General features: G+C 38.8%; 1 protein-coding gene across 1 annotated transcript in view; it reads right to left on the bottom strand.

The window, feature by feature from the left end:
• Window positions 1-24515, bottom strand: part of SLC35F1 (solute carrier family 35 member F1) — a 485769-nt gene that overhangs the window by 425617 nt on the left and 35637 nt on the right. The window lies entirely within an intron of this gene.

Raw genomic sequence — 24515 nt, 5'->3', positions numbered from 1 at the left:
TACTACCACAGATCTCCACTCTCAAAAGGGAAAACCCCTGTGTATCTGGCTCAGAAATCTTAGACCTGAACACGATATTGCCACCAAAGGAAACTGATTCTCTGTCCCAGGCATCTCTCAGACCTATTGATCTAGATCCCAGTTAATAGTTGACTCCTAAGAGAGAGAGAGATTTTTCACATTTTTCTTTATCTAGACTGCCTGGATAGAGATCCTATAGTGAAAAATGATACACATTTAACATTTTTTTCCATTTCAGTGCAGTATGTGGAATTATTTGCCCTGTATATGTTTAATAGGTAAGTATATCTACAGAAAAGCAAGCTGATACCACCACTGAATGCAAATGCACTGGAAACCAGCAAATAAAAAATACTAGTGAGGGCTTCCCTGGTGGCGCAGTGGTTGAGAGTCCGCCTGCCAATGCAGGGAACCCGGGTTCGTGCCGCGGTCCGGGAAGATCCCACATGCCGCGGAGCAGCTGGGCCCGTGAGCCATGGCCGCTGATCCTGCGCGTCCGGAGCCTGTGCTCCGCAACGGCAGAGGCCACAGCAGTGAGAGGCCCGCGTACCGCAAAAAAAAAAAAAAAAAAATACTGGTGATAGGATGTGCCACAGAGAAGGGGGTTGAGGAGAAAGCTAACACTGAAAAAAGGGATGGGCTGTCTGATTAACAGAGGAGAAAAGGGAGACGGGAGGATAAAAAGAAGATGAGATTCATTTTTTTGGTTAAGAAGTAAGTTACCATTCCTTTAACAAGATTGGGAGCACTTTTTTTTTTTTAATCATTGAACATGTGAGGAAACAGCTATCCAAAAACACTCTCTAATCTATGTTTCAATTTATTAAAACCCAGTTACCACCTGAAATATCCCTGAAGTCTTTTTCTACCAAAATTAATTCAAATTAGAACATTTTCCCTTTATAGTTCACACACTGTCCCATTCTTTCTCAGCAATCATTCTCATATTTTTCCACCTCAGATTTGTACAGGATGCTCTGAAGAATTGTTACGAATAGGATCAAGGTTTGTAACCTCATGGGCATTAAGATTCTAATAGTTCATAATGAGTTTGCCCTTGGAGGACCCACCAAATGTAGGAGATGAATGAAATGCACTTCAGCTGAACCTGACAACAAATCATGGTTGGAGTCTCTCTATTAAAACAACATTTATGGTAATTTCAGGTGTCTGCCTTGAACGTTTGCTTCAGTGCCCTCTTCCTTCACATTTGGCTTGCTTCCATTTCAATGTTTTTGGCACGTCACAAGTGCTGTGTCTGCACTTCAATGTCAGCATTTGCACATGGTCATTCCTCTAGAGGGACCACTGAATGCAAATGATCTAAATCTCCGCTGAATCAGGAAGGGAGAAAACCAAGATGGGAGAGAACAGGATGAGAGATGTAGAATTTCAATCTCGCTGTTAAGAAAAGACCCAAAAGCAGTCTCAAGCACCATGTTTTTATTATTCATTATGGTAAAGGAGATACAACAGCAGTTCCCTTCTTATCCTCCAATTCTGTGTTTCATGAGCATCTCCTAAAAAGGAGCTGAATTGCGTTTGAGAGACAGAGAAACAGGTATTAAAAGCGCAAAGGTCAAGTGGTGTGTCAGAATGGAATTAAACAGAAAAGATGAGGGGAAGGCCTATTTCCCTTTTTCCCCCCAGCTGCCTCTTTGGCCTCAAGGGATGAAGGCTGTCGGCTGGAGTTTTTAATAGTGGCATGTGGATGCCAGGGTCATACTTGACTGCTCAGTTTACCTCTCTGACCAGTTGTGGTTATGGGCACATCACTACTGCAAAATTTCCATTCCACTCTTCCCCTTACATCATCCAAACCTCACTTAAGACACACACTAGCACTGTTGAATTCCTTTAGGAAGCAGAAGTTGAATCTCAGCAACACTTTCTCTAATGTTGCTGATTTTGAAGACACTTCCACTCGTGTAAGGAAGAGTAGACTTTGGTCTGTGATTCAGACCTCAGTCACCAGGCATTATGACCAATCTGTTTAGCATAGACCACACCTGTGTGTTTATCCAATTAAAGCTTCAAAGTTATGCTTCAGAAGTGATGGATGATTCTCTCCAAATTGCTCAACAGTTGTCTGGAATTGCTTGTACTACTGCAAATACCCAGTGCCCATGTACTTTCCCCGTGCCATTCTCTCACTCTTTTTCTTTCTCTCCTAAGTCTGGTTGAATCTACACAACAGACACTACTAAACGCATGGCATCTAGAATGATAGAGTTTCATTCACTTAATTGAATTCACGCAGGAGAGAAGAAAACAAAGCTGGTGGGAAATTTGTGGAGAGGGGAAAGGGAAAAAGAGTAGAATGGGTAGGTCTTAACAACAAGTGAAAAAGAAAATTTCAAAAAATGGTACTTATGAACTCCAGTGATAACTGAGAGCTGTTCAGGCCTGAGGGGAAAAGTAATCACAGTTCACTAATTGTCTAAACTCCAAATTGTGTTTGCTGAGCCATAACAATGCAGACACTGCATCTTGATCAATAAGAGAATCAGCTAAGACAGTGGAAAGTGATTGCTTGTGGTGAAGGGGAAAATGGTGGAGAGGTGGGGAGAGGCACCACTGTTTTGCTTAACGAAGCCATAGGATCGACTCTTTAAACCATGTACAGATATAAATTTGACAAAAATAAACATTTTTTCTAAAGAAAGGGAAAATACAGAAGTATAACTCTGACATTTTTTTTCTCCATTGAATTCTTGGTGTTGTCAAGGCACCTTCCTAAGCAGATTGCAGCTAAGGGGGAAAAGACGGGGTCGCCATCAAGAGCTGCAACAATTTCTTAGTTGAGCTGACAAATAATTGTCACAATAAATCTATAGACAGATTCATTAATTTGCTAATTGTGCTTCCATTCTCTGGAGATGCCTATCCTTTCCTCACTGATAAACCTTCAGTTTCCCAACAGAGAGATTCAGCTACAATTCAACAAGTAATTTCTTGTCTTTTGGGTTGACATAAAATCATAGGATATAATAAATGGTGAGACATCATTTTCTAGTTAACATCTTCTGGCAGCAAAGTGGGGAAGGTAGGAAGATGGTAAACAATTTTTTTTCACTTTACAAATCAAAAATTAAACACGGTTGAGTTTATTCATTCAGTTGGATATAGTAGATTTTTTTTTCCCCTTAGGTTTGTAAACATCGGTGAGTTGTTAAAGTCAATGGGAATAAGTTATCTCATACTGGGTATCTTTCAACATTACTTGGTCAAATAGTGAGAAGGCAAATAGTCTACCTCTAACCCAATAACAATTTCTCTTTTATTTATAAATTCTTTTTATTTTTAAAGCATTTCTACTTAATCTTCCCAAAAAAATACATGAAAATATATTTGTGATATTTTTGTTTACTCAGAAACCCAAGTGAACTCCTAATTTTGTACCTAACTCCAGTTTCTTATTTTGTGACTCAGACTTCAACATGCCATATTCTCTATTTGGTAATAAATTTTAAAGAGGCCAAAAACCTTACTGAAGGCCAATTTTTCTCAGGGCTAATTTAGTTAGAGCTGACTTTGCAAGATCATTAGACCCTGTGAGCACTAGTTACTTGTGTATTGATTCAGTCCTAAAATAATGTCTCTGTCACCCAGCACTGAGGTGTATACAATTCAAAAACAACAACAAACAGCCACAATGTTCTATGTGGAACCAGCATAAAGGCCACAGATTTCTGGTGAGATCTCAAAATAATGAGTATTATCCAGCCTTAGAAGCCAGCTAGCATTCTTGTGTCAGTTCTGTCTTGAGAGCAACTAATCCTACTGCATTAGTTAGGACATATCCAACTGCTAGTAGCTGAAACCCCTGGCTCAAATCGGCTCACACAATAGGAAATATATTGTATCGTAGAATGAGAAATCCAGGGGTTGGGCAGGATCCAGAATTAGTTAATACAGTGTCTCAGGAATATTACCAAAGACCTAGAGTCTTTCCATCTTTCTCTACCAACCTCAATGAGTTGGTTGTGCCATCAGCTTGGTTACTTCAGGGTTGCCAGAAGATTGCAGTTCTATGTGTCTGATCCAAATACACCAACATCCAGAAAAGAAAGGAGCCATGTCTTCCAGAAACCCATGGACAGACCTCTCTTACATGTCATTGGCCATGATTGGGCCACACACCTGTCCTACACTATGGAGGCAAAGAGGATGACAATACCATGATTGGCTAAGACTAAACATCTGGGATGAAAGGTGGTTTAGGAATCAAACACAAAAGCTACTAACTTTACCTCTGAGACTACTTCTTCTGTAATTTTACTCTTTGACCTCCAAACCAACCTTTTTTGGTGTGTTCTCTAAGAAGAAATGCAATTCTATCATTCCTTCTCAGTTTCTTGGAAATTTTACTCATATTATCAATGGTCTCTTCTCCCTCCTATATATAAAACATCTCCCTTGTCCTGTAGATATTCAAACATACTCAAGTCTCTCCAATCTTCAAAAAAAGATACCTTCTCTAGATCCCACATCACCCTCCCATTTCTCATCATCCTCTCAAAGCCAAACTGTTGAACTTGCCGATTCATTATCCCAGTTTTCTCACTTTTCCTTCACTCCTCAATCAGTCTGGCTGCTGTCCAGTAACTTCACATAAAACTCGTGCTGAGATTATCAGTGATTTCCATGTTATAAAAGTCGACGGGGTTTTTAGTCCTCACCTTAGCCTTTGACAATATTAACTAATCCTTTCTGTGTAAAACAAATTTTCCCAGTGTATCCCATCATGACCCACACGTTTCTAGTCTTATTCTAACCTGATGGCTCCTTCTTAGTCTTCTCTATAAGCTCATCCTCCTACACCCAGCCATCAAATGTCATAATTCCTCAAGTCTCAGTCTCTAGACCCCTTCCTTGTCACTCTACACCCCCTAGACAAGCTCATCATGCCCATGATTTTAATTATCATCTATATGCCAATGGCTGCCTAAAAGAGAGGAACTTTCTTATTCCTTAGCAACAAGCAACCATCAGCTGCAAGCAAAGACAGGTCCCCAGTGGCTCCTTATCTTTGTTGACGAATACAACTTCACCTGTGAGACTGATCCGCTCATGCCTCATATCTCTGATTGTTACTCTCAAAATCCCAAGCTTTCTGAGTTATCAACCATCACCCCCAGGATGATAGCCATATATCTTTAAACTGACTTGATCTCCCACCTTTCCCACACCCTTAACTTTTTTCTATGCCTTCTAGGACTCATGATATGTTATCAGAAAACTACTCTTTTCATCTTCAGCATCTTCACCTTTCTTTGCCTTGATTGAAATCTGAATGTCCCTTACGACTCCACTCCCTTGGAAGACCTTTCAGGTGGGTGCTGCTTTTTCTCTTACACTCTACTTAGCTTTGGTCCCAGAACTAGGATAGGAAGCCTCTTGCTTCTTGTTTCTTCTTTCACAACATTTCTCCTTACACTTCTTTAAAATCTACATCTCCTTTGAAATTCACGACATCACACTTGACAACTTACTACCCCTCCTTATTGCTGTCACCTATTGACCTGCTGCCAATACCACTCATTAACTGATCATCTTAGTCCCTGACTCACTTTCTCATTCTACCTGTTCCTACGACGACTTTTGTTTCAACATTCAAATAAATGACCTACTAAATGCCTTGATTCCTCTGTTCCTTAGTTCCAGTGATCTTTTCATCAGCTCTTCCTTCACTCCCGTGGTCCTTATCATCACAAAAAACTGAGTGCTTTCTAAAATACGTATATCGAAATATCCTATGCTCCATCACCTCCCCCATCTCCGCCACCTCTTCTTTCGCCCTCATCAGTTACTGGCCTCCTACTTCACAGAGAAAATAGAGGCTGTTGAGAACTCCCTCAGCTTCCCACAATCAAGCCTACAAATTTACCTTTTGTTCCCTCTCAGCTTTCACGATGGAAGAGGCATCCCTCACCTTTCCTAAGGCTACTCGCCTCACCTGTGCTCTGGAGCCTATGTTCTCTCACTTTCTCAAGGAATTTGATCAAGCAAGTACACCTGCCTCTCCTGCAATTTTAAACTCTCCCCTCTACTGTCTCCTTACAGTAAGCATTTGGACCTGTTCAAATCTCTCCCTTCCAAAACAACAGCAACAACAATAACATTACCTCTGAGTTTGTCAGAGGAATGCCTTCTAGTTAAGGGCATTTTATCTCCTTTACTGGGAAACTTCTTGACCATGTTGTCTACATTTGCTCTCTCCTTTTTCGAACCTCACACTCACTTATCACTCTTATGCAGCCGGGTTTCTACCCAACTGCTCCCATTCACCACTCCACAGAAACTGATTTTTCCAAAGTTATTGAGGACTTCCTAGTTGCTAAATCCTGTAGACACTTCTCAGTCTCTATTTTGTTGACTCTTGTATGACGTATAAACCATGTAACACAGGTGACCCTCCTGAAACTTTCTTCCTTTGGTTTCTGTACTCTTGGTTTTCTTTCTCTGACCGATTCTTCTCTGTTTCTCTTGCAGGAGTCTTTTTCTCTGTATGTCCTTTAAATGTGTTCTTTGAGGCTCTGCCCTAAATTCCTCTCTTTTGCTCCACAACCTCTCCTTAGGCAATCTCGTATATTTCTATGGCTTAAATTATCATCTAAATGCAAATGACTTTCAAATCATTTTGAAATGATTTGTCAGGACAAAGTGGTTCTCCAGAGCTTCTGACTAGTATAGATTACTGCCTACTGCACATCTTCACTTTTTTATCCCACAAACATCTAGAACCCAAAACACTAAACCGAACTCAGTATCTTTCTCCTGAAATAACCTCTTCACAAATTCAGTGAATGGCTGAGATATTGTGATTTATAAGAAATACATTTCTCATATATTTGGTCTTTGGCCATGGTTCCTGGCTCACAGCTCCTAAAACCTTTGGAATTTCCTAAGTGTTATTATTGTTCTCTGTACTATGACCATGTAATCACTTCTGAGCCTGAATTTTTCTGTCAGTGAAAAATGTAATAATTATGTCCGCAGTAAAGTGTAAATTAAATGAGAGAGCACATGGGAAATACTGGCTACAAACACAGAAAATGCCAATAAATACATGTAATACATATGGAAAGTCCTTCCCCATTCATAGCATGGTTTTCTAATGACTTGTAGAGCTGAGATTCAGTTTCCCAATCTGGGAGCCTGCCACTTGACACATGACAACCTCCACCGTCATGGTAATCAATAAACCAACAGCCATCAAGTGTCTCCTCTGCACAGGACACCAGAATGTGTATGTGGTCTGTAGGCTTCTTACAAAAATATAGGGCATGCCTGCCACATTCAAAGAGCTTAAATCTAAATGAATATATTGGGTTTTTGATAACAGCTTATAATGAAACCCGAACGAACTTTTTGGCCAACCCAGTAGAAACACTCAAAGAGCAGTCGTCAGCGAGGAAAGTGAAAGTTGTGGCTGCCATCAGTAAGGCTCCAGACAAACTCTGAAAGTCATGCCGAGGCCAACAGCATCATTGGAAATAATGGCCCAACAGTGAACAGAGAGCCTCAAGGCAGCAGGTGTATTTTGACAACTTACCACTGAAACTTCTAACACCTTCTTGAGGACTAGAAGGATTTGTAACGGAGCTAAGGGTACCAGAGTTCCAACACTGACAACAGTCAACACTCAGACCTCGAGACTATGTCTCCAACTTAGAGAATCACAGTATTAAAATCCGAAATGTATGAATGCAAGTACTAGTTTGACTCATACGTGAGCGTATATGTCATATTTGGACAAAGGCCCTTAGAAAAACATTTGAAATATAATTTGTATATGAATAATCCTTGGACCTTTAGTTTCAGCTCTAACTTGATCTCCCCAAATTTCCACTAAAATATTTGTAAAGAACCATACAGGGATGTATACATTTCTGAGGTTGCAACCGAAAAATGATACTCAGCTGATGCTCAGAATTTGAGAGGCATTTCCTCTAAGAGTACAACAGATAAAACTAACTACACAGAGAAGCTGTATGATACCCACATGATAATAGGGAGCGAGACAACTTTATTAGTCCCCACTGTTTAATCACTGAGTCAGAAAAACATCAGTCAGAAGACTGGGCAACTTGCCATCTGTCCCGGGAGGGATGCTTCCGGGAAAGTCAGAGTCCCTTCTCCTCCCTCCCCTCCCTCAGAATCGCTTTCTAGTGTCACACAGAGATGGTTACTTCCAGAAGACAACCAGGCACAAAGAGGGAAGGGATATAAAGATCAAAGGGGATAGATGTGGAGGACCAGTCTTCATAAAGTTTTAAGGTAGGGCTGTCAGGAATTGCTCATGACAGCGCGCATGAGGATTGAAGTTCTTGCGTATGCAATTTACAGAGTGTTAGAAAGTCGGAAAGCAGGGTTAGGAGAAGACCTCATGTCAGTTCAACAGAACTGCAATGGAAGAAAGCCTGCTAAACGTCTGAAATGAGGTTGGAATGAAGTATTACCCAGCTGTGTAAGAAGGGCGTTTAACTAGAGCTCAAGAGCAGAGTTGAGCCAGAGAAAACTAACAAACTCTGTGGTTGGCAAATGATGGATTTGGGTTGAATTCTTCTTCTCAAAAGATAAGGTTTCTTAAAAATAACCATCCAATTCTCAGTCAGGATTATTAACTTCAAGCAAGAGAAACCAAATCTAACTATCTTAAGCAAAAATAGAGGATTTACTTCAAGAATAGACGGGAGGGGATCTGTTTCATTCATTCATTTATTCATTCATTCAATGAGCCTTGATTAAACTTCTAGTATATGTCATACACACAGACACACATATATGTACTTAGAATAGTATATGTAGTATAGCATATGCTGTATACATTGTATATACTATATATATTAGATATACAACATGTACTACACAACACTGTCACTGTTCTACACTATAGACATATATATGTGTATATATGTATGTGTATATATGTAAGTATGTATATGTGTGTGTGTGTGTGTTTGTGTATGTATGTAAAATTCTAGATAGGCTTACCCAGACTTCAGAAAACATGCTGCTGAGGAAGGTGACGGATCCTGAAGCAAGATAATTCCATGGGTAGAGCACAAATTTTCTGAAAAATGGATTCACATGGCAGAGATTAAGAGGGTGTTCTAATGGAGCATCTCAGACTTAAGAATGGGTTAGCAAGATCACTAACTCCATCCCTTTTTTTCCCCTTATACTATGGAGAAAGTCATACTTAGTATAAAGTTTTAAACATTTTCCTATTCACAATGTCTTTTCCTTTGGTTATGCCAAAACCCCAGTAGAATCAGATAAAAACTTGGTGGAATTGCGGAGCAGAGAGGCACTGTGGAGTCGGTCCTCACACTGGTTCCAGGGAGAGGGAGTAACATTCTTTGACAGGGACTGTGTCCAGGAATGTCAGAAAGTGACTAGAAGCAAGGTAACTAGTGGCCCATGGTGCAACTGGGACTAACAGGGGCTTCACATGACACAGGGAGCAACTGTCAGATGGGAAACTCGGGAACGACTTACGACGTTCTTCCTTTCTCAGTATACACTAGACCCAGGGTTTTTCTCCAGGGACACTTGTAACATCTAGATGGGACAGTTCTTCCTTTTGTAAGACTGTCCCACATTCTGCAGGGTGTTTAGCAACCCTGCTACAGTCCACTAAATACCATAACTGAGCATCAATCTATCTAAAGATCTCACTCCCAGCCACCGCTTACTTCACAAAAGATAAAATATGCTTTCTCCCCTGTGGGGCTTCACCAGTATCAAAGAGTGTGATCATCTTGTCAAAGTGTCAAGCTCCTTCCTAGGTCACCATTGTTTACTTGCCAAGAAAGCCTAGAAAACATAGATAAGCCAGAGATCAGTTGCCTAACTAAGCGACAGTGGGAGGACCACCTCATTAGAGCAGTCCAATCAAGTGCAGACAAAGCGCTGTTCCTGTAGAGAAGACAGGAGGGATTCCATTGGGGGAGGACAATTGTAATTGCTAATGTGCCATCATTTTAAAGATAATTGGGGTATTTTTTAAGAGGGAAAAGTCAAATCTTTTCAAACGGATTTCTTTCAAGTACTAAATGCCTGCCGGTTGACAAAAGAGCTTAACCAGGTGTTGGCTCTGCTGCCTAATGAGATGGTTATGGAAATGCACTTGGAGTGTTCAGCACAGTTGGTTGGCCTGGACATGTTTAGGGAAAGGGGAGTGGGGAGGATGAAAAGAGGTTTAATTTTTCTCCAATTATTTAACTGTTTCATTTTATTTATTTAACACACACACACACACACACACCCCACATCGTTTTCTCCCTACCAGGAGTAGAAATTCTGCTTTCAGAATTTCCAGAAAGAAATGGGTAAAAGAGATGCGTAGACCTTTAATGCTATAGAAACACCACTCTATTATGTTGTTATGTTAGTTTTCTTTTTCTTCAGAAATAGTAATGAAAAATGTTCCCACTGTCCTCTTGAAAAGGCTTTTTGTTCAGTGAAGCCCAGTTGGGACTTACAGGATTAATCAAAGCATCAAATGGCTACCTCTTTTCTTAGAGAAAATACACGTATGTGGGAGAACCAAAAGAAGGCAAAGAGTAAAACAGAACAATGGAAATACTTTGCCCCTTTATTTTGAAAGACATTACATTTTGTGTCTGCAAAATAACACTAAAGCAGGTCCCTGTGCGAGGCTCTGGGTAGTGTGTACAGTCTGCCCTGTGCACCAAGATGCTGTCGGTTCAGCATCACCTCAGGTACCACATGTGGACCCACTAGAGCGGAAAACGCCCAGGGAAAGTGACCTGTTCACAATGGTGGCTGCTGTGGCCATGGATGCTATTTTCTAATAAACTGCTGTAAACATTTCTGAAAGCAGGTAAGAGGGAATCAAAATGGAAAAGAGTGTACGTTAGAACAGAGAGTGATTGTACAGCATATGGGTTTGCTCTTTCCAGAAAAGATGTGAACGTAAAGAACCGATAAATCGCTGCAGGTATGAAATCAGAAAAGAAGGCTCTCTCTTCTCAATAGTAGACCCATGGACCTAAGCCGCCTCAGTCTCAAAGTAAAGGAAATAATCTGAACCACTGGAATTCCATGACGCTCCAGAGAGATAATTTAATATATTAATTTACCAAATACAGTTCTTGGGCCTCCAAATTATTTCTCAGAGATTATTGGATAAGTATCTTTGGAACAACTAACATAAATTAATACTTCATTTAACTTATATCTCTTTCTCTTTTCATAGAAAAGACAAAAAAAACTTATAGTCAATGACAGCCAAGAATCTTGCACTTGAGGTCTCTCTCTTCCATAATTAGGTGAGTTTTTCCTAGAAAGAGAACAACTATATCAGGTCCAATAGCAATTTTCATTAATATTTGCCAGACTATGTAGATGAGTTAAAATGTTCAGATTCAGGCTTCCCTGGTGGCGCAGTGGTTGAGAGTCCGTCTGCCGATGCAGGGGACACGGGTTCGTGCCCCGGTCTGGGAAGATCCCACATGCCGTGGAGCGGCTGGGCCCGTGAGCCATGGCCGCTGAGCCTGCGCGTCCGGAGCCTGTGCTCCGCAACGGGAGAGGCCACAACAGTGAGAAGCCCGCGTACCGCAAAAAAAAAAAAAAAAAAAAAGTTTAGATTCTACAAATATTGACACACAATGAATTCTTTTCTCTCCAGCTAACATTAATCAGACTGTGATGTTTAGGCATAACAAATGACCATGAAAAAAAAATCTCCTGGCTGTACACCGCACTTCGATTCTTAGAATAAATCAATTGAAATATAGTTCCAGTGACTGTATTATAATACATATTTGTAAAGGGTTTAATAATTTCCCACAAACTACACAGGTATGTTTCTAATTTAAGATATTTACTTTTGAGCAGTCCACAAGTAGATACCAAAGCTCCATTACACGTAATATTTACTACAAAAATTTGGAGAATTTGGGCTTAAAAAGTAACTTTTGTGGTTTACCCAACTATAACTGATCCTTGAATTTTAATCAACATTAGACACCATTAATGTAGATGTCAGAGTTAAGGAAAGAATCTAGTTAAGTGATTATCACATCTCAGTGGTGAATTATTTAGGATGCATTTTTGATAGAGTCATTTCTTTTGCTTAAAAATAATATGAGCAATGTAGTATCAGCCACATTTTATATCTAAAATTCATCTGGCTTCAATGGAAAAGTGTGGTTACAATGCAGAAGGGGGCTGTTGTGCTTGTGTTTGTCTTTACTAGTTTCTCAGAAAAAATTAGAATTAAACTTACAATGTTAACTTATTTTATATGATTCATTCTGTCAGTAAAGAGCTTTAATTTTGAGAATATTCTGTTAGGTAAACAATTTCTCAGGATTATTACTTTTTTTTTTAGTCTTATTACTTTTTAAGGGTAATGAAACAACCACAAATAGGCAACCAACTGTTACAAAGACTATGCAAGAATGAAGAATAGACAAGGCATAATGGAATGAGAGCATTTTGATAATTTTCTTCTTCCAAACTCTGAGCGATAAAACAAACATTTACTCCCATTTTGATATGTCCAACCTCTCTTCCTTAGCAAGAGGAAGTCCAGAATTTGACCTACATCTTTAAATCTAGATATTTTAATCTAATCATTTTGAATATTCCTTACATGAGAGGCTGAGCTATAAATACTGTCTTTGTAAATTCCAACAAACTGATGAGTGTGTATATGGCTAATATTTGAATTAATATTCTGCAAGTTTAGAGGTATTTGTGGATGCCAAGGACTATTCTCTTCCAGAATTAGGCTGGTAAATTAAATACACTTCAGATTGCCGGAAATGAAGGGGAATCCGTTCTAAGTCTATTGTGATCTTCTGTTCTCCTCTATCAGTTCTACGGCAAAATTTCAAGGGCAGTTGATCACAGTGTAGAACTCTGGAAGTTTTTAGAGCTGAATTCGTTTTTGAAAAGGAAAAGTCATATATGAAAAGGCTTAAACTTTCTGAAACAATTGCAGTTACCACAAGAGCAGGAAAGTAAAGTGGAAATACCAGAAAAGGGCATGCACACAGTTTTCTTACCAACTCGTTCTGTAACCTTGGGTCACGCAAACTTTTTGGTGTTTGTTTCCTTAGCTGTGAATAGACAGAATTTCTATTCAATACAGTGGATGAAGCTAATGTGTAGATACACACACATAAACACAAATACATAAAAATGCTAGATAAAATAAATCAAATATTTTTCTTATAGTTACTAGAGTTCCAAAGTAAGCAAAAGATGCCCACAGATACCAGAAACTATGAAGAAATTTAAAATTGAAGGGGTGACAAAAGCTAAATAGTCCTGAAGAGTGTCAGGAGACGTGAGGTAAGGGGGTAGGATCTGGTGTCTGAGAGAGGCGTATGGCTGAGGCTGCAAACCTTGTGTTTAGTGGGGACTGAGCTCCCTGCCTAAAGATAAAAGCCAGAAAGAAGAGCTCAGTCCATCCATGGAACATTGAAAGAAAAACTCTGCTCACTGGCTTTTTTTTTTTACTGTTGTGGCCTCTCACGTTGCGGAGCACAGGCTCCGGACGCACAGGCTCAGCGGCCATGGCTCACGGGCCCAGCCGCTCCGCGGCATGTGGGATCTTCCCAGACCGGGCACGAACCCGTGTCCCCTGCATCGGCAGGCGGACTCTCAACCACTGCGCCACCAGGGAAGCCCAGCTCACTGGCTTTTATCATGGAAAGCAGGCTGGCAGCACTGAGTAATGAAGAGTAGATTTGTCCTCAAGAAACTAAAACCAAAATCTGTGCCTGGATATTGGGTACAATTTCTCATCACCTTCATGAAGTTAGAACCACAAATATAGAAATTAAAGAACAGTATAGACATTTTATATATATATATATATATATATATATATATATATATATATGCTTTCTACCTCTGTTTACTGAGAGGGCCTAGAATACCTCAATAGCAGTGAGCACACGTAGCACCCAGTCTTGCTTTCTAAATACCATTCTCCATTAAAGAGAACCAGGGACCCTTGAAGAAATGGCTGCTTCTAGGGCTGGAGCAGGGAAAATATAAGATGGGCTTGAAGCATCTTGAAGTACCAGAAAGTAAGGAAGCAGTCATACAGAAATCTTTTAAAATCTTGTTATACACAATTTACAAAAGACAAGCCTCACCTACAACTTTTTGACCTAGAAATTAGAATTATTTGCCACAATAACAAATTAAAGAAGAAAATGTTTGGTGATACTAATTGATGCAAAAAAGTACTTGATAAAATTCAACATGTTTATGATTTAAATAAAAATTAAGAACAGAACGATTATTAATCCAGTAAAAGATCTCTACCACAGAGTAAATCTTACACTTAATAGTGAATCTTTAAAAGTATTCATTTTAAATTCAAAAACAAAACAAGAAATCCCACTGTCAACACTGAAATTCAATATTATAGTAAGGGTCCCAGACAGGATGGTAAGAGAAGAAAAAGGATAAAGTATCAAGAAATGAATTTAACAAACGATATACAAGGTCATTATGGGAAAGTTGTAAAATTTTATTGAAAGACATAAAATAAGATCTGAATAAATGGAAATATATAGCATGTTTGTGGAGGGAATAATCAGTAGTTAAAAGATTTTAGTATGCCAGATTCTACTTTATATTAAATTCAATTACAGTCAAAGTTCAAAAAGTTTGTCAGAACTCTGTAAATATTTTCCAAGAATAGCCAAAATAATTTTGAAGAAGTACAAGAAAAGACTAATTGCTTTGCTGGATAGTCGAGATTTAATATGAAGTACTGCATAGTATCAGCACAGGTAGGCTCAAATAGTTCAGTGGAACAGAATCGAGAGCCAGAAACATACCTATGCATATGTGAGATCTTATTATCTGATAGACATTCACGAGCTCTCAAGGAAAAGACAGGCTTATATCCAAAGCAAGAGATGTTTGGATGAAGGCTATCCAAAAAAGTACTTTAGATCCCCTCCTCGTACCACTTAGAAAAATAAAATTCAGATGAATTAAAAATCTAAATGAGAATAAAACTTAAAACATTTTAGAAAAAATAAAGGGAAAATATCTTTATGACCTTATAACAGAGAAGGATTTCTTAGAAAAGCGCTAAAGTCACAAATCATAAAACTGATGTGTATTTTAGATGAAAAATAAATGATTCCTATTGATAAATGACTCTGGCTAACTATTTTCAGTTGACCAATACCCAAGATATTTCAAGAATGAGGTTCAGAATAAATTTGCCAGAAAATTCTTTAATCCTCCTTCTTAGCTTTGGCTCTGAGCTCCTGATATCAATGTATACCATTCTCATCATCACCAAAGGTAAAGTTTTAATTGTTTTTATCCATTTTCCTTAATGTAATGCTCAACAAAACATCATCATTTCACCATGGACATGTACATCTTTGAAACCACACTTTTTGTTTCCTCTCAACTAAACAGAGTTAGTAATACCTCTTTCTTATTTTACAGAGATCAGGTATGTTAGTATCTGTTCCTTTCTTCATAGAGGTGTGAGAATTGATTTTGAGAAACAAATCTATATTTTATACTTTGACTGTCTTTGGAATCAGGCACTACTTAAGAATCTACCATCCTGCTTAGATTTTAAATCTTCAATCTTTTATCTCAAATGTGTACAAGGAATAGATTACTCATTTAAAAGGATAAGCCCAACTTTATTTTTGGTGTGATAGTTTGGGAACTTAAAACATCCCCAAACAATAAACTCTATTCAAGACCCAGCTGACTGGTTACTTTCCCTGATGAGTGGCAAAGGGATACTCAGTCCATAAACAGGTTTAAGTAGTAGCTTTACAAGTTTAACTTTGGGAAGCACCTGTACTTTTTCATCAGGATAATAACAAAGATGAACTCACTCTATACCTCTCAGCATGAAGAAAAGGGCTGGTCATATTTTTGGTGCCGTAGAAGCCAGCCTTCCAGCCAAACACTGTGTCATGGTTGCTTTCCAATACGGTAAGACTGAACACAACCTATCTCTGAGCTACAATATTCTTCACACTCAGCAGAATTTAAAGAATCTTCAGCAGAGGTGTAGCATTTACCTAAATCCAAGAGGCTCTGGGGGTGGTTAAGGATTTAACTCAACCAACTTACCCACCTGTTAAGCCTTGCAAGTGCCGAGACACTGGATACTCCTGTGCCCCCCCCCAAACCCCGCCCCCCAGCCGGCATCTGCTCTTCTAGAACACAGCAGGGGCACTTAGTGCCCATAAGGGAGAAAAAATAAGTACTGTTAAGTCCAGGGGCCACAGCTTTTCTTGGATTAGCCTCCAAATGCTTAATAATGTACCATGCACAGAGCGACCATATAGTTTATCATCCACACCAGGACATGTGTGAGAGTGAACGTGAACTCTTAACAGTCAGGGTCATGAGAACAATGCGTGTTTGTGCAAACCAGTACTGTCCAAACACACCAGAATGCGTGGTGTGTGGTCCAACTGGCATGCACACGGGGGTTGCTGATAGTAATGATATGATGATAATGATGTGCTTAGAGGAAAATGTGTCCCATGCATTTCTGCATTGGGCATTGGTTACCAATTGCCGTGTCTGTGAAGCTGCTGTTTCTATTCAACCCGTCTCACACTCCTTAAGTTTAGCCTTAGTTAAGGAAAGTTTTCTGCCTGATGTAGCAAAATGCCATACTCAATCACAGACCCAAGGGACTGTTTCTGTTACTTCTTTATTTTCTGGTGAATGCTTTGTCACCAGCTTTCAATTTCATTTGCTAGAGCAACTTGTAAATATAACACCATCTGAGAATGTCAAGCCTTTTCTGTTTCTGTTTTCTGAAATTCATCTATTTCTAGAAATCTATCTATAACCACCAGCTTCTCAGTCTATTTTTTAGCCATCTTTTGCACTGATGTTGATGTGGAATTCATGATGAGCTGTGACTTTGTATGAGCATGACTGCTATCTGCCAGCATCTGGGAACTAAGCATCTGAGTCTTTGCTCAGTCTCTGTGCTACCTCACAAAAGAAACATTCTCCATCTTCAATATTTCTGTTTGGCAAGAAACTTTTCTCAGGTAGTCTTTGCAGTTAAAATAAATAAAATGTTATATCAGAATAATGTGGTTACATTCCTATCTAGCAGCATAATGATTTTTTAAACATCTTAATATAATAATTTCGCATATTCAGCACAGGTCTTTATGTTTAAACTTGGGCTATAGATTCATGAACACATATTCAGCCAGGACTTGCATTTTCATTAACCAGGACTTGCATTTTCATTATGACATCTTTATCATTTCACCACAATGTCTCAGCTTCCTATCTTGTAAAATGAAACTTCAACTATATTGTTATTCTCTAATTTTAATAAAGCTGAGCACTGAGACCATCATTCAGGGGGAAATTCTGACCAAGGAAACCCATTAGAATTTCCACTACCATAAACATAGAAATGCAGCTCAAAACCCAAAATGCATTTCTACCATAAACATAGAAATGCAGCTCAAAACCCAAAATGCATCTCTTTTAACTTCCTGGAATTTCCAAAAGATTCGCTCAACTCTTCCGTTCCTCTTTTACCTTGGAGAAGTGTTCTCAGGTCACCTGCAGCAAACAAAAAGCTGGGTGAAAGTTTAGTGGCCCATCCCAGAGCTTAACAGCTGTAAGCCTATTATTGTTCACTGGCTTTGTAATTTCCTTCAACGTGGAACAAAGAGCATGCGAATAAAGTTGGCAAAAAGTTCTAATGCTAAGGCACTGTTGGCATCACAGGGAGGAATAACCATATTCAAATTCCACAGAAAACTCAGCTCACATTTATTCAAAGTGTATTATAGGCCCAGTACTCTGCTAAGGACTTTATATATGTTGTGTCTGCTTATAATTGCAACAATATTATGAATTAGGCATTATCATTATCCCTATTATAAAGATTAAGGAACTGAGGTGTGGAAAGGTTAAGTAAGTTGCTCAATGATACACTGTTCGTAAAGAGTAAAGCCAGCACTAGACTGAGAAGCAGTTTACTCCGGGGTCCTAGTATCACCCTTCGTACTCTTATGTATTACCCACAATGCTAAACTCCTACAATGGGAACAAGTGTCAGCAATGTGCTTTGGAAGAAATGGTGAATACCATTACTATGCTGAGATAAGACTTTAAGTAACATTCTAATCAGGAAGAAAAATGATCTAGGCAGCATTGAGAAAATAAGATTTGGTTTGCCTTCAGGATATGATGAGGAAAATGGCTCTAGAGATTTTTGAAACATTATGCTAGGAAAGGGTGTAAGAAAAGTTTTTCATTTATTTATTTATTCAGTCAGCAAATTTTCTGAGTGTCTGCTAGGTATCGAGGACTGTCTTACGTGCTGAAGATACAGGGTGAAAAGAGACCAAGAACTTAAATGCTAGAGAAGGAGACAGATAATATATACAAGTAGGCAAATAAAAATACAATTTCAGGTAGTAATGATCAAGAACTGTGAATGGTCTGAGGTTGTACCCTACTTGCAAGCTAGCAAGTTAGCCTGCCACAGTTTCACGGATGCTGGCAGAAGACCTAACGTTTTACACTGGCAAAGATGTTTTTTAAATGAAGACAAAATAAACAAATTTTCATAGGAACAAAAAAGGAAAAAAATTATCAGCAAAGAGACCAACACTAAAGGAAAAACCAAAGGGATTCTTGAGGCATAAGAAAATATGATTCCAGTCCTATGATTCTGGGGCCATGAAAATGCCAGAAGAAACAAAGACCAATTTTTTTAAAAATAAGTTTTTGGGTAAATAAATGCAAACGAATATTGACTATAAAAAACAATAATGTCGGGCTTCCCTGGTGGCGCAGTGGTTGAGAGTCCGCCTGCCGATGCAGGGGACACGGGTTTGTGCCCCGGTCCGGGAAGATCCCACATGCCGCGGAGCAGCTGGGCCTGTGAGCCATGGCCGCTGAGCCTGCGCGTCCGGAGCCTGTGCTCCGCAACGGGAGAGGCCGCAACAGTGAGAGGCCCGCGTACCGCAAAAAAACAAAAACGAAAACAAAAACAATAATGTCTTATGGGATTTTAAACATATGTGCGAACAATATTGTAAATCAACTATACTTCAATTAAAAAAAAACATATGTGCAAGTAAATACATTGCAACGATAGCACAAAAAGCAGTAGGGGGTAAGTGGGTTTGTGTTAGCCCGGGTCCTCTAAAAGCAGATGCCCAGACTGGAGTAGCCACGCAAGAGATGCATTAGGTCAAGGCCTGTGAGGGGACATAGCGAGGGAGCTGGGGAAGGACAAGAGAGCTGTCAGGTCAAACCGTACATTCCATGTGCTTCTCACATGCAGGTGACACATTTACCAAGATTGACTACATGTTGGGGCATAAAATATGTCAAATAACGGAAATCAATCATAATATGTTTCCTGGACACTGTAATTAAACTAGAAATCAATAACAAAAAAAAAAATCTCCCAAATGCTTGGAAATTAAGCAACGCACTTCTGAAAAATCCATGTTCAAAAAATCATATTGGAAATAAAATGTTTGTAATCCAAAGATCACGAAATATTACATACCAAAATTTGTGGATACCAACTAGAGCTTCAAAGAAAATGTATAGCTTCAATGCATTTATTAGATACAAAGTTAAAGTTAAAAAAAATCAATGATTAAAATGTTTTCCCAAGAAGGTAGAAAAACAACAGCAAATTAAACCCAAAGAGAATAGAAAAAAGGAAGTAATAGCAATAGAAACAGAAATTAATGTTAAAATATGCACAGGTTAACATATTACAAACAAGTTTGTGTTTAAACAAGAATTGCAATTTATGATGAAATTGACATATACATGAACTAGCTCTTCTTTGACAGTTGAAAATTGTGCATAATCTCTTTTCCTCTTTGAACTTGTATTTTAATCCCACATTCTCCACAAAATTTTATACTAAAATAAAATATTTCATGCTTCATAGTATTTTATTCATCATCCTACCTTACTTCTCAACACTACACACACACATATATATGCATCTATATTTAATTGTTTCATTTTTATATAACCATTAGGCTCTAAGTAAGGGGTTAGCAAACATTTTCTGTAAAGGGACCAGATAGGAAATTTTAGGCTTGAGGGCCATTTGGTCTTTGTCATAACTACTCAACTGTGTGTTTGGAGCTTGAAAGCAGCCAGAGATAATATGTAAACCACAGAGATGGCTGTGTTCCAGTAAAACTTTATTTATAAAAACAGGTGATGGGCCAGATTTGGCCCATGTGCTATAATCTGCTGACCCTTGCTCTAAATGATCAAAATATAGAAATATTTTTTTGCTAGAATGAGACATTTAGAATGAAATTTGCTGTCATTTTTCATTTCCATGGATGTTAGCACTGATTAAGTTGTTTGTATAAATAAGTATATGAGAATGAAAACCATTTTACTAGAGCAACGTCACCCAATTTTATGGTGGTTAAAATATTAAAATACTTATCCCAAGAAGTTAGAAAAACAACAGCATATTAAACCCAATGAAAAATGAAGAGAAATAATAGAGAGAAGAGTGGAAATTAATTAAATAGAGAAAGAAATACACAATAGAGAAAATTATTGGGACCAAGCATTAAAAATGTAAGGATTTATCAGCTCACAATGTAAGTCTTCTTTCAATTTGATTGAAAGCAAACAATGAAAAGAACAAAGGAATTGTTATCCAGTTATTAAAGTCATTTACTTTCTTAACCCCAACGCTAATATTATGAAATATCCCTGTGTTTGGCCCTGTGGAGGGTGTATGAGAGAACTGGAAGTAAACATTTCTTTTGTGAAATGAGGAATGGAGGTTATGAAGGAGGAGATGGTGGAGACTCAGCCTCCATCACAGCGGCTTTCTGACTTGTACTTTCTCAGGCAGTTACAGTTTGGCACATAATATACAAGGAAATCGAGGAACACAAATATATGTCCTTAGAGCTTTCCATGCCCCACGTACCCCCTGGATTTGTCTACTCCCAGGGACACACATACCCCCATTTGTCCTAAGTGAATTGATTTTTTATTTTTCAGGATCTGAATCCCTTTGAGAACCTGATGGACGCTCTTGTCCATCTCCCACAGAATACTGCACATACACGTATACTCAAATATAGTATGTGAGTATGTGCGGTGTTAGGGAATTCTCAGACCCGCCCTGAATCTCATGCATGGATCTCAGTTAAGATTCCTTGGCCAGATCCAACAACCTAATTAGAAGGTGAAGGACTCAGAGAGAGAGGAATTTTAAGTGACTAGAAATAGCATAATAAGGTATTTGGAAAAATATTGGAGCCCAGGGACTCATTATTTACAAAGTTCTTTTCTCTCCCTCTTCTCAAAATCACAGGCTTAGTTTTCAGAAGTAGAATGAAAATTTGGATCTCTTGAATTTCTATTAAATAACAGGTATTTTTAAAAGTAAGGTAGTTTCTTTAATTTACCTAAATAAGCCAAATGTCTATGTTTGTAATCATATCTTTAGTTTGTCACTCTGGAATAATATTTTAAAAACCTCTCTCTGTGGGTCCTAAATATTGAAACTTTCATTCCAACAGGAAGTTGTGCTTCAAAAAAATGTTTGTTGGGTCAGAAAAAGGTTTTATTTTGACAAGGCATTTCAAGATTAAATATTATTTCTGGGGTCTGAAAACTTCTCCAGCAACCCTGAAGCACTCCCAGACAAAGATCAAAGAACGTATAAACAATGGTGCCAATACAGCCTGAGGGATTGCCATGGGAGCCCAGTGAGCCAAATTACGGTATCTGCCACAGTCACCAAATTATTTTAAGATACATCAGCATTTCAAAATATAGTTATTGTATAGCAGTCTAATTGGGTTCTAAAGCTATTCATAATCCTGGTTTTTTGTTTGTTTGTCACCACCCTTCATGTTTATGTTCTTTCTACAAAGGTGTTCTTTTCTAAAATATTAAGCTTAATTGCATATCATTTATCTATTCTATCAAAAAGTATTGAATTCCTACTATGGAACTATGATTCCATTCTGTGGGCACAAGCAGTGATTTTGAAAAGAGAATCTCTGACCTCATGAAGTTCACATTCCAGTGGAAACTCAATAAATCAATTAGGATTAGGGTCAGCTACCTACAACAAAAACGAAATGAAAGGAAACTAAATTACAGAAGCTTCAACAAGACAGAAGTTTGTCTCTTGCATAAAAAAGAAAGTCTGAAAGGTGAAAGATTGCAGAAGTAGCCCCTATTCTCCACTCTTTCCTCTATCATCCCCTTTGCTGTGTAACTTGCAGTTCCTCTCACTAAAGAGGTGGAATCCACTTCCTTGAATCTGGGCTGGTCTTTTGACTTGCTTTGGCTGACAGAATGAGGCAGAAGTGCTGGTGTTCTAGTTCCAAGTTTAAACCTTCAAGGACCTTGCATGTTTCCACTGGCTCTCTTGTGCCTCTATCATTACACTACAAGGATGTGCTCCAGGTGCTCTGCTGGAGGAAGAAAGGCAGATGGAGCAAAGCTGAGTCATAAATTGCCCCACCTGAAACCAATCTAGATCAGCCAACCCTCCACTGACCCCCAGAAGGGAGTCCAGCGTCAGATCAGCTGAATCCCACATACGTGTAAGAAACAGGTATTGCCGTACGCCGTTGAAGTTTTGTGAACGTTTCTTACTCAGTATTACTGTAGCGATGGAGAGGTGATACAGGAACAAAGCGGTCTGGGCAAGGGTGAAAGCTCAGAAGTGTTAGAGACCCACATGCCTTTAATTTGCTGCTCTGCCTCTTCAATTTGTGTCTTCTATTTCATGATCCAATATTGCTGCTTGGCCATCGCGTCCAAATTCTGGCCAGTGGGGAAAAAAGAAGAGGTAAAGAAGGGGACAAATGCTCCTTTTAAGGAAACTTCTTGGAAGTTTTTATACAGGAACTTATTTATTATCCTATCCAGCTACAAGGGGTGAGAACCGGAAACTGCAGTCTTTATTCCTATTGCCTGGGCCTAGATAAAAACTGGGGACTCTGTCACTAAGGAAGAAAGGGAGGATCGATACTGGGGAACAATTGGACGCCGCATGTGCCAATAAACTGCACTGACAGGAAAAAAGTTATCTATGTCTCCACTTTTGTTCACATTTAAGGCTCTTATCAAATGAAAGCAGTTTTCTAAACTTACCAAACATTTCTTTCTGGATAGATAGTGAAATTGCAATACTTTATAATTAAAGAAATATTAGTTCATAAATCCAGAATAGAATTTTTTCTTATGGCATTTTACTTCTTATGCAATTTAGCTTTTTCCCAAAGGGACAGGACTTTTTTGGGTTAATAATTCCAACAGTGTCCAACTGTCTAAATAATTCAGCCAGTGTTATCAAGTGTTAGGACAAAGAAGCATTCACTTTTGTCTTAAGTGGTCATCAAGCATAACAACAGATTCCATCTGGAGTGAAAGGCTAGCTTTTAAAAAACTGGGGGTGGGCAGGTAATGATGAAAGGTCTAGAAGCAGAAAAGGAATTGCTGCAGCACATTCAGGGCCAAGGTTCAGGCCTGCACTGTAGAATTTGCCTGACAATATGTATTCAACTATATTTTTGAGTAAGGGATTCAAATTTAGTAAGAGAATGAATGTACACCAGTAACTTAAACTATGATAATTTAAACTATGAATTAATAATTCAAACAATAATTTAAAATACAATTTCCTTCTTCTTGGGTTCTTAATTCCAAAATCAAATTCTAAATGCACTTGAGCAGAGCTATATGGTATTTTTAAGGATGTTAAATGAAATGTACAGATTAACTTTAGATGTTTTATACACACACACACACACACACACTGCTAGAAATTGAAATCATTTCCTCCCCAAATCCACACCCCCTTACAGAAGCTGCTCACATCTGCTTCTCGGAGAGCTGGTCTTCACAATCCCCGCAAAGTGAGCAGTGGGGCAACTTACTGGCTGTAAATAACTGAAACAGTGGTAGACCCCTAACCTCAGATGGGAAAATTGTGTAGTTCTCTCTTCCAGAAGTTTGTAATTGAGACTCAGCAACTCTAAGCTCTTAAGTTGATGACCTGAGAGAACGATGGCAGAGCCATTTCCTATCACATCCCTACTTAAGTACTGGATATCAGACTTCAAAGAGAATGGAGAATGAAGCAAACAGGAAGAGTTACGAGAAATCATGAAGCCCAAGAATCAGAGAGAGAGAGGAATTAGCTGCCTGTTTCTGATGACTTTCCTGGCTTCAGTCCCTTATGAAGCCAAATCAACCAACCTACTTGCATCTGGGCCAAGTTATTGTCTTCTTTCCTGTCACAAGCTCCTATGTGTACAAGCTACCGTCTAAGCCAGCCACTCCACTTGTGAACTCGGTCACATCCTCTTATCTCCTAATCAAGGACATCATTCCAGATATTATCCTTAATTTCTCCTGCAAAATCAATTTTTTTCCTCAACACTAGATCACTCCCCAAGTGACAAAGTAGTGGCTGGAACATAGTA

Source organism: Globicephala melas, chromosome 14 (genome assembly GCF_963455315.2).
Source record: "Globicephala melas chromosome 14, mGloMel1.2, whole genome shotgun sequence".
NCBI classification, from domain to species: domain Eukaryota; kingdom Metazoa; phylum Chordata; class Mammalia; order Artiodactyla; family Delphinidae; genus Globicephala; species Globicephala melas.
The sequence above is the reverse complement of the archived record's forward strand: the minus strand, read 5'-3'. Positions and strand labels throughout refer to the sequence as shown.